This window comes from Cyprinodon variegatus, unplaced genomic scaffold (assembly GCF_000732505.1).
Source record: "Cyprinodon variegatus isolate N-32 unplaced genomic scaffold, C_variegatus-1.0 Scaffold133, whole genome shotgun sequence".
In the NCBI taxonomy this organism is placed as follows: Eukaryota; Metazoa; Chordata; class Actinopteri; order Cyprinodontiformes; family Cyprinodontidae; genus Cyprinodon; species Cyprinodon variegatus.
This window is the reverse complement of record NW_015150586.1, coordinates 885,645-897,261: the sequence shown is the minus strand read 5'-3', so window position 1 is coordinate 897,261 and position 11,617 is coordinate 885,645. Positions and strand designations below refer to the sequence as shown.

The 11,617-nt window shown below is 38.2% G+C and overlaps 1 long non-coding RNA gene across 1 annotated transcript; it reads left to right on the top strand.

The window, feature by feature from the left end:
- Nucleotides 1-4,675: 4,675 nt before the first annotated feature.
- Nucleotides 4,676-5,619, top strand: LOC107085784. The gene is made up of 3 exons (XR_001481272.1): nt 4,676-4,895; nt 5,271-5,406; nt 5,489-5,619. It is a non-coding gene; the product is annotated as an uncharacterized LOC107085784 (long non-coding RNA).
- Nucleotides 5,620-11,617: the final 5,998 nt, after the last annotated feature.

The window sequence follows — 11,617 nt, the reverse complement described above, 5'->3', positions numbered from 1 at the left end:
ATTCCTTTAATTATAAACACTTATCATTTATTGAATAGTATGTAATAATTTAATACTTAAAGTGAGAAATACAGTTTGTATTGTAAATGTGACCGGACTTTTCCTTTAAAAATTCATTTAGAAAACTAAAATAAGAGAAAACAGAAAAGTTACTTTCAAATGTTTTTAAACTTTTCTTTACGGGAATTCATTTCTTTTACAAGTTTTATTTTCTTGCAACGATAATGAAACAGAATTCCCTCCATAAGCCTCTACCTCGTGGGCAGACTGAGGTTTTCTCTCAGTGAGGGAGGAATTTCTGAAGACCTTGGATGACTCTGGTCTGCTGGAGCAGCAGGATCACAGGCAGGGAGAATGAGAAAACCGTCAGGAGGTCCAGCTGTGTCCTGGGCTGCCCTCTGGACTCCCTGCAAGAGGTGTGACAGAGCAGTCCTGGAAAAACTGTCATCAATGCTGGACCATGACTCAAACCCCCAGAGGATGGCCTGCCAGCATCTTTGTGACGGATCGCCCCAGCCTGGGTGTGTAACACAGAGATACTGCAGGTCTTTATGCTCTAAGCTTCCATATCAATGCGTTTTTTTGCACCATCTATCACAATGTTTACATGTAATCACTGCTGCATTTTAAGAAATGGAATTGCCATGAGAGTAGTACTAAATTAAATTTCGTTTTGTATACACTCTGTGTAAACAAAATGACAAAAGTTGTCTACATCTAATTCTGTGCCTCCTGAGGCTGTCAGACATTATAATATTACCTAAATATTTAATTATCTTTACCTAAGCTGCTTATTTTTTTTTTTTAAGTTGGAGTCATACTCATATCCGATATAACTTTTTAATTATAGCATAGGTTTTTTAATCTTAAATATTTAATATGATTATGTTATGTAAAACATTTTGTAGTTTGTTGTTTAAATCCTCCTTCTCACATATAAAGCCTTATACGGCTAAGCTCCATCTGCTACCAACTGAGCTAATTTGAATTTTACTTCTGTTTAATTTTGCCTGTTCTTATTTCCTCTCTAAGGGACATTTTTTTTTTTTTGAGTGAGTGAGTGAGTGAGAGTCAGGATTTAATAGAAGCAGATATTCCCATAACTATTCAATAATATACACACAAAATAAAATGTATCTGTACAATCAGTAACTGATATCATCATTCAAAGTTTTTACAATAGAAAGCAAGAAGTTACTAGAATAAAAGCTTTTGGATATTTAGGTACTAAGGTAAGGTTAGTTAAGGTATTAAGGGGAAAGACTCAATATGTAAGATTTACCCCCATCTAGTGGTGGGCTAAATGTATTGCAAGGTCACTCTGCTGCCTCACCGTTAATTCAATTCAGTTTATTTGTATAGCGCCAATTCACATGATGTCATCTCAGGTAACTTTACAATTCACCAGGTCATCCAGTCAGATTGATTCAAAGTTTCCTATCTAAGGAAAACCAGCTGATTGCATCGACTCATTGACTCTTCAGCAATCCCTCACACTAACTATGCTTGTAGCGACAGTGGAGAGGAAAAATGTCCAGCAGAACCAAGCATTTCATTTTACATCCTTTGTCATCCTCAAGAGTAAAGTTTAAGGTTCTAATATAACTGAGGCTAATGCTGATTTATTTTGAATGTTTCAAATTTCTTTATTGATTTACTAATTTTTTTGTGAAAGGTGATGTGGAAAGAATACCGGATGAGCCCCCAAAATGGTGGCTTAACTTAAAAAACAGAATGAGTGACCTACGATGTACAAAGTTTGGAAGTATGTTATCATTGAATTTATGACCACATGAGATAAAGTCAAACACTTGACATAATTTGTTTTTAAAAGATTGAACAATGTAAATACAAAGGCTTTAAGGTGACAGAGTTGGTCGTTTTAGGTTTGCTTTTGGGAGCATTTCATGTTTATTCCGGTGTCGTCCTCAATCATAAAGTTCTAAGAATTTTAATATAATTGGCACTCCTCCTGATTTAAAAAATTCACATCTGGTATTATAAGTTCAAGTTTGTGAATAAAAAAAGGTGCCTTATTCTTAGCTAATACGCATCCCTGCATTATTATCTTTAATTAAAAGGAACAATTTCCTGGAAAATATACAGAAAATAAATCAAAGCCCAGTTTTCTTTGATAGCAACACTGTTTGTTCTGATGTCTCTCACCTTCTTCATGACTCCATAGCTTCTCTCTGTGGCCAACCAAACACAGGACCATGGATCATTGGACCAGCTCTTCTGCTCACAGGTAAAAACTCAACAGTTAAGATTAGATCATAATGAGAAAGCAGCTTAGATAAGGGTAAAATGAAACTATGTCTGATTCCCGCTTTAAGGTTTTTATTTTCAAACAGTACTTTTAATCTTTCAACCAGGCTTCAACATAACCCATACTCTGATTTATTAAATGACTGATATGCTTTTTTTTCCCTCCAAGGTCTGATTTTAGGTAAAACAGCGAACTGTTAGTTATCTACTACTGCCACCTTGTGGCCGTATGTAAACATTAAACCTTGTCAGATGTTTTAAAAAAGGCCCAAACCTGTAGAAATAAACATTCATCAGTGCATTTTAAAAGTAACTTTTTCTGCTGTTCAATAAAAACATGCTTATATTTTAATAAATCTGCATAATAACTGAAAATCATCTCCCTACTCTGTCTCTGTCTGTTACACCTGTGTGTGTATATTAGTGCTGATTAATTACGTAGAAAAGTTTGGTTATAGTTGATATAGTTAAGCTGTTGGTTCATTCTGCCTTCTAATAAGAAACTGGCCTTTGTTGTTTATTCCAAGAGAGAATCTCAGCTGAGAATAGAATAGAGCGGAACAGAACAGAATATAATAGAATAGAATAGAAAATCCCTTTATTGTCCCTGAATAATAAAACATTCCCAGAGGAAGAAGGTTTCCAGTCACAGACTTGGATAAATAGAAAAACGCTGATGGAGACGTCCAGAGATGGAGGGGAGGAGAGGAAGAAACAGAGGAAATTCAGTCCAATGAGAGAAAAATCGACTGGGACCAGAGAACCCAGTTCAAAGCTCCATTCAAAAACTAATCTTTTTTTTTTGTTCATTTCTGATTTTCAGCTCCTCCTATAAAAACAAACAACTTCTGCACACATGGTTAAAAACCCAAAAGAGACATGCATATTTTATTATGTTACCTTTTTATGATTTACTGGAGAAAAATTCCCCCAAAAAAGAAAAGATAAATAAAAAAATATGTTGAAAAAATATAAAATTATGAAAATAAAATCTGGAAAAATATTTATATAAATTAAATTTTAAGAATAAAATCTGAAAAAAAAATATAAACCTATAAAATCACTGGTTGAACATTTGAATACACATTATAAATAATAAAACTAAAACCGTTTTTTTTTTTTTTATCAAACATCCAAATTTCTGATTCTAAAATGCATCTCCTTCAAATTTCCTTTTTTTAGTGTCTTCTATGTTTGAATTTATTAAGAAAAAGAAAAACTAAAATACTCACAAATAAACCAGTTAAAAATAAGGAAATAGTGACTTCAAACTGTTCATGCGTATCGACAGTACAGTGAAGTAGATTCCAGTTTGGTCTGGTTTTATTAAATCAGAGACATGAAGAGCAGAAAGGAAAACCAAACCAGGAGAACAAAGACTGAAGGTAACCCTGGAGGAGTTTCCTCAAAAATTCCCCTCCATCTTTAGCAGGAAGGGCCTGATCCTGAGCTAAAGCATCAATAAAGCAAAGAGGCTGCAGAGCTGCACATGCTGGATGAAAACACGGAAGGTCAAAGTAGACTAATATAAAAGGAAGCCTTTTTAATCCCACAGTGTCAGAAGGAACAGGCAGAGAGAGAAATGTTAAATGTGTCTGCTTCTGTCTCCTTGAACCCCAGTCGGCCTCAGCAGATGGCCGCTCACACTGAGCCTGGTTCTGCTGGAGGTTTCTTCCTGTTCAAAGGGAGTTTTTCCTCTCCACTGTCGCTACAAGCATGCTAAGTGTGAGGGATTGCTGAAAAGTCAATGAGTCGATGCAATTAGCTGGTTTTCCTTAGATAGAAAACTTTGAATCAATCTGACTGGATGATCTGGTGAACTACAGCAGATTCCAGGTAAAACATCAGAGGTCTCTGTCTAGAAGAGCGCAGTCCTAGGAACAGCTAAGATACTGCGCAGAACCCTCAAACTCCCAGGCCTCTGGTAGAGGACCCGGGTTTGAGGATGACACATACCACCCAACGAGGCCTTCTTGTTGATGCATAAGTTTAAAACATGAAGCGAATTAATTTATTCATGTTCCTGATTGACTTTTACAGGTATGTCTGTTTTCACAGTTAAACTACCCCATACATCTGTCCTTCGAATAATAATTTAAAGCATAAACGAGGAATCGTGTCTTCACTCTTTGAAACATCTATAGTATAAAGATCACACGAATAAAAGAATAAAAGGTGAGGTTTCTTTTCCATTTTGCTTGGATTAGTTTTACATTTTATTTGCTGTCCTATTTGAAGGTAAGTCTCCTTTGTGGCCACCAGAGGTCAGTAGAGTCCAGTAGAGTGAGGAGCAATCTGAGGTTATTTATTAACCATCAGCTGGTTTGAGGGTCAGAGTCTCTGGAATGTTTGTTCTGATTTTAACTCTTTAACTGGTTTTGGTTGAAATGGGCTGAATGGAGACAAACTGGGATCTATTAACTTTAAACTCAGCATGCTGTGTTCAAAGGGAAGGATTTCACTTTCAGGGACTTGGGTTCAGGTTTGTTTTTGTCAAAATGCTTCAGCTATGAAGAAGCAGCACTGGATGCTTGACCTTTGAAGTTCATCAGACAGCTGCTGGACGTCCCACCAGGTTCAGCCCACCCTCAGAGCGGAAAGCTGAGAGGAATAAAAACCCAAATCCGGTAAATCCTAGAACCCGGATCTACAACAGAGCCTCCTGACCCAGAATAACTCGTGATCCAGAATAACCCGTGATCCGGCAGAACCCTTCCATCTAGAAAAAAAAAGCCATCTGGCAGCGATCCAGCAGGACCAGCAGTCTCCCTCTACCAGTTTGTTTTCCAAAGTGAACAGAACATTTCCATTAAACCTGTTTTTCTCTCCTGAGATAAAATTAGTTGTTTTGTTTTTTCAGACCCAGTTACAATTAGAACCACCTGAAGCTTTTGATGCTGAAACATGTTTTCTTCCTTCCTCCGAGTGTTTTCGTTCTTCACATCGGTGTTTAAAGAACGTTTAGTTGAGGTGAACAGTTTCCTTGTTTGCTGCTTCATCAGGTTCTGACCGGCTCCGGCAGCTGGCAGAGAAGACCGTCTACTTCCGATGGAGGCTTCAGGAAATGGGCTTCATCATCTACGGGAACGAAGACTCTCCCGTTGTACCCATGATGCTCTACATGCCCGCCAAGATAGGGTGAGCCTGGAGCCAAGCAGCTAACCATGACCTCTGACCTTTTATTCTGACATATTACCTCATGTTCCCGTTTTCCCCTCAGAGCCTTCGGCCGCGAGATGCTGCGGCGAAACATTGGCATGGTCGTGGTGGGCTTCCCGGCCACGCCCATCATCGAGTCGGGGGCACGCTTCTGCATCTCTGCAGCTCATTCCAAAGAACTGCTGGACCAGGTGAGTTCTGCCCGAACCGCTGGCGAGAAAACCCGCTGACTCCACAGAGACATAAAGAAAAACATCCATCCATCCATTTTCCGTCACGCTTACCGGGGTCACGAGGGGCGCCTATTTCCAGCTGTCTATGGGCGAAAGGCGGGATGCAACGTGGACAGGTCAAAGCAAAACATTTAAAATTCAATTATATAATCTCATAATGTTATGACTTTATTCTCGTAATTTTACGACGTTGTTTTGATTTTACGACTTTATTCTCATAATTGTATGACTATTCTCGTTGCAACTTTGTTCTTTTAATTTTACAATTTAATCTCGTAATTTTATGACTGTTATCTTTGCGACTTTATTATCATAATTTTCTGACTTTATTTTCAAAATGGAAAAAAAAAAATCTGTAGCCTGACCCTAATACTCTGTTCTACGGTTCTGATTAAACGGAGAAAAAGTCCGATTTCCCTCCAGAACCTGGACTCTTTATATCCTTAAGAACCTCAAACTGGCTGGAAAAACTCCCAGCATGCAAAGCAGAGCGGATGAGGATTCCTTCACAGAGATGTTAAAGACTCGGTACCAGATGAATCTGTTAGCAGAAGTTCTAAGTCCCGCCCCTCACCGGTTCTAATCTGTAATTAGAAGGGGGGAAAAAAACGACTGGAATCTGAAAAGTACCTAAAAATATTTCCCTTTACTTTTTTGCATATGTTTTCGTTTCAAAAATATTTTTGCAGTTTTTAATCTTTTTTCCAGTTTCAAGAAAAAACAAACTTTGTGGCCTTTATTGAGCTCCTTAGAAGGCAGCTGGATGAGGGCATCATGGTTTCCCTCTGATGGGATCCAGGTAGTAAATAAAAAGTCGCAGTGATGCCTCGTTAAGCTCGTCAGCTCAAAGCAACTCGTATGAAAAGTTGGAAACTGATCTGCGTCATCCAACTCTTTGATCGGCTTTATTGGCTCCTGCTTTTCTCCGGCTTCGGCTTTAATTAAGCTGTTTTAACGCAGCAGGTGACATGAGGGAAAAAAATGCAGTTAATTAAATCCTGACAAAAAAAAATCTAATATTTGTGTTAAACTAAAGTAAAGCTGCAGGAAAATAAGATCTCCGTCTCTTCGCGAGGCGATGATGGAAACTGAATTTTTTTTTTTTCTATCTGTGCAGGCGCTGAGCGCCATCAGCGAGGTCGGAGACCTTCTTCAGCTCAAATACTCGCGCCGCAGGACCTGGCTGACTGGGCGACGACCCTTCGACAACGCCGTGTTCAAGGACATTGATGACTGACTGCAGTTAGCATAGGTCAAGAAGAATCACCTGTCTTCCATGAGGATGAAGATGGCAGCCCATTGCCCCCCCAATCAGACAGGAAGTGACTGACTGTACTTTGCCTTAAAGATGCAGAATCAATGAAAATTGCTTTTGCTTTGATTGTTCTTTTTTGTCTGTTTGTTTTGATCACTTCTCTTCGTGTTTATGTGAGACGGACATCTTCTCTTAAGGTTTTATCATAAGAGGATCTAGCATGAAGCTAACATCTAGTGTAACCATTAAAACCAATTAATGACCCAGTACTACTGAGCTGCCATTAGCAGAAAGTTCTGGATATAATTGCTTTTTTTTTTATTTCTTTCTGGATCTAAAAACCTGTTGAGTGAAACCAGGACCGTTTCTCGGTTCACAAGAACGCGAATATCTCCACTTTTAAATAAAATGCACATGCACAACCCTATACCTGCTCGCAAGAGGGAACATCTATTAAACACGTGAGAGATCAATGCAGGTCCAGCAGATTCTGCAACAGCTTCTTCCCCTCTGCCATCAGACTGCTGAACTGTTGAAAAAACTAAAGCAAGGCTGCTTCTCATTTTACTAGAATGCGAGTACGGACTCGTGTTCTCTCCAAGTCTGTTCTTGAGAAGAACCCAAGAAAGTCTGGACTCTGGAAGAACGGGAGCGCGCAGAATAAATCTGGGTTAACTGGAACAGAAGCGTACTGATGACATCACCACATTCAAAGCTAGTCTGCATTTCACCTCCTGGTATTAATAGTCTCTAGATAATAATAAATTCTGACTTTTTTCATTTGGTGGAGGAATAATAATGAACACAGTCAGATAAACACAAATCAAATGAACATTTTGCTGATTTAGTGGCCCTTCACACACGTTTTTAGACACCTCACATCTGATCCACAGATTTTCTAATTTGCTTAAGTAAAAAAAAAACAATCCACTGGACTTTGTTTCCAAGTTTGAAGATGTTTTGTTTCCTATCTAGGAAGCTTTTCCAAGTCAAAGGTCACAAATAGCATTGAGTTCCAGGTTTTATCCAGCAGCCCAACAAAGGCTTGTTTTTGTTTAGAAAACATGCAATTTGAAACGCATGAACGGGTCCACCCTTTGGAATGGGGGTCGTTTGGCGTCTTTTTTGACATCCCTTTCATAGAACTGGGCCTGGGGAACACTCACAGGTGAACTGTGTGACAAGCTTGTTCGCTGTCTTCAACACCTCATCCAACGTCGGACGACAAATGGGCACACGGACACCCACAATCCTAGCTAGTTCCTGATTGGCCCTCTGGCGTTTTGGCATGGAATAACATCTAAGCGCAGACCACGCTTCAATATTGGGCATAAATCAAAAGTATCTGCATCATACCTGCAATAAGCTAAGTGTGACACACAGCTGCAGGAGGATAACCAGCCCTGTAGGCAGGTATGTTGCTTTGCAGGCTAATAAAAGAAGCTAAACGACCTCCATTCCAAAGAGGCGGACCCAGTCGTTTGTTTCAATTTACATGTTTTCTAAGCAGAAATAAAACTTTATTTTTGGTCCACTCTGTAAAGCCCTGAACTTTATTTCAAACGCTATTCCTGACATTTTGAACTGAAAAAGCTTCCTGGATGGGAAGATAAATGTCTTCAAACTTGGAAAACAAAGTCCAGTGGTTTGTTTTTTTGTTTTTTAATTGTTTTGGAATCCCTTTAGTGTATCTCTGGAATGATTTGGACCCAGCTGGAGAATTAAGCTCCTGTTTTTAGTCTTTAGAGGAAGATGATGATTTGTTGATCAATGTCACACATTAAATCATCTAAGATTCATTTTAGGAAACGTTGCATAGAAATATTCATAAACAAGCTGCCCCAGTCAAACCAGATCACCATGACTACAATAAACACATCTGAAGGAACTCTCTTTATTCCAGTTCATCATTTAATAATTTTCTTTAACATGATAGCAGAGGTTTATGACATCACAGTATGAAATCCTCAGCAGGTCTGGGTGACGCTTGAAATCCTACCGCGATATTCTTCTCTTAACTTCATAACGATAAAATAGATCATTATGTATTTAAACTCTTTCTGATGTTGTTGGGCCATAAACCACCATAATAACATTGGACATTAAGGACCGATGCGCCCCCCCACAGTAACCTGACTCCGCCAGATGGATTTGCTCCGCACATCGCGAAAATACTGGTTAGCTAATTGGCCTATGTTGGTGATAGACGGGCCAAATAAACCGATCAGATCAACGAAGCATATGACGTACTAACAGAGCGACGACGAAAACCAGAAGAACAAAAAACATCTTTTCCTCTGAGAAAAGCCTCCAGAGCAGTGTTCTGCTCTTCTTTCAGTGAAGAAATACTTTGTAATTCCGATAAAACTTGCTCGATAGACACGCTAACGCTAGTTTCATCGGCTGAAGCCGCCATGTTCTTTAGACTGAACTGTCGCGCTTCTCGTTACGTCACAACTCAACCCGCCTCAAAGCCAACGCTGATTGGACATTCGTTTGGTGAACAGCTCCAAATTTTCTTTAACGGAGAGTCTCCAGACTGATTAGTGAGTGAAACCTTGAAAGCTCGCGAGATCAGGATGGTCTCACGAGGCTTGAGGACAAAAGCAGCTGTCTCTAATTTGTCTTTCTATGCAGTTGCCCGAGGTTCACACTGGAAGAGGAAGCCACCATGGAAGGCCCGAGTCCTGCACCAGGTGGAAAAACACATTATTTCACGGGTATATAATAACCTATCATAGAGTTACAGCATGGATTAAACTTGTTTATATTTTCTTATTTACATCTCAAAATATAAATTGATTCAAGAACATCCAGATTAACAGCTGTTAATCTCTGAGCGCAGTGTTCTCTGGATGTGAGGCAACCATCTTTTTTGCCTCTGTTATTATAAACGGCCTGGTTTTGGATGTGATCAACCATGAAATGGCCGTTAGTGATCATCAGTCCCATAGAAGGACTTCAGAATGCGCCTCCTTTACCTTCTAGCAGGTTTCTTATGGCTGATAATATGCAGCTTATCGTTGATAACACATCTAAAACCTTAAGTTTTATTTATTATTTACCTACTTTACACTTTTGATCTGCTTTATTTACAGCATACCTTCTTTAAATTTTAAATATGTTTTAAAGGTTGTTTTAAAGCGCATTTCAGTCACATGGATTTATTGTGGATTTTGAAAACAACTCAGTTTACAGGGTATGAGATTTTTTTGGGAGGCCTTCAATATGAGCGACAAGCCAATAGACCTTTTTTTTTCTATAGATGAAAAATTACTACAATTATGTTCAGATTACACATAAATACATTAATTCTGTGGGTAAAAAAGGAATAACTTTAGGATTAGGATGTATTGGGTAATACCAACCTACTGAGCCTGCTAGTAGGTAGGAGTAACAGTCTGAAGCCGTTCTATGGGACTGATAACCGCTAATAACGGACATTTAATGGGATGATAACATCCAAAGTGGCTGAAACGGCTGTGTGATCACAGGTCAGGTCACACTTTATTATCTACGGGTCCGTGTGTTCCCGGCCCGGTTTTAAATGGAACTATATTTATTTTCTCGTAATTTTACAACAATTTTCTCGTAATCTTATGACACTGACAATCTTCACACTGCAAAAACAATCTAGAAATAAGTAAAGATTTTTTTAATTAAGTGTATTTACCCTTAATTTGAGTAGGTAAGTAAGAGGATTTGCCAATGGAATGAGTATTTTTACTCTTAAAATAAGCTCATTAGATTAAATTCACTTGAAATAAGACAATGCAATTGTTTTTTTCTTATTTTAAATGTAAATTGTCTTGTTCCATTGGCAAAGTGTCTCACTTACCTCCTCAATTCAAGAAAAAATGTACTTACTTTAAGAAAAATTGACTTATTAAGATTCTAATTTTTTGCAGTGTATTCTCAAAATAGAAAAAAAAATATATCTAGCCTGGCCCTAATACTACTTTTTCATATCAAATTTTTTGAATTATGGTTTTCCTTGTTTGTTTTTTATACAGATTTTATATTTTTTTATTTTCTTAGTTACTCTGACTAAGACTAGATCAAACTTTCTTAGCTGAGTTTCTAACTTAAATATGTTTGACTTGTAGTTGGAGGGTTTTTGTAAATAAACTCATACTTTAGAAGAAAGTTGTGGTGAATTTATTCCATAGATGTGCAGAATTATCCGTTTGTTTTGAGCTGGATTCCCTGATTTCATTTGTTGTTTTAACACAGAAGGGAGTGAGTTCATAAAATCATGTGAGGACTCACCAGCTGGGCCACAATCCACATCCAGCCACAAATTCAACTCAGCTGTTTGTTTTTTTTCTTATCTTCTGTATCTGAAGTCCTCACTGAGCATCTCTGGACGTCATGTTTAGATTTTTTTTAAATAAAACTGATTAGATCTGAGATTAATGTGAGAAGAGATTCTCATTGGTCTAGATTGAACGTATTAAGCTCTCAATATGTTTATTTTCTGTCTTTAGAAATGGTGTAAGGTTTCATGGGGTGAAAGTAATGTTTTTTTTGTTTGGCTGAATGTTAACAGTAAGGAGACATAATTTTCACTGCCTGAAAACTGCATTCCTTTTAAATAACTGATAGAATAAATAAGCTTAAAAGTGTCCAAAAAGCAACGCCCCCCTGGCTACTGTTGCGTAACTTCTGCCTCAGCTGCAGGATTTAAGCCAAACTCAAATCT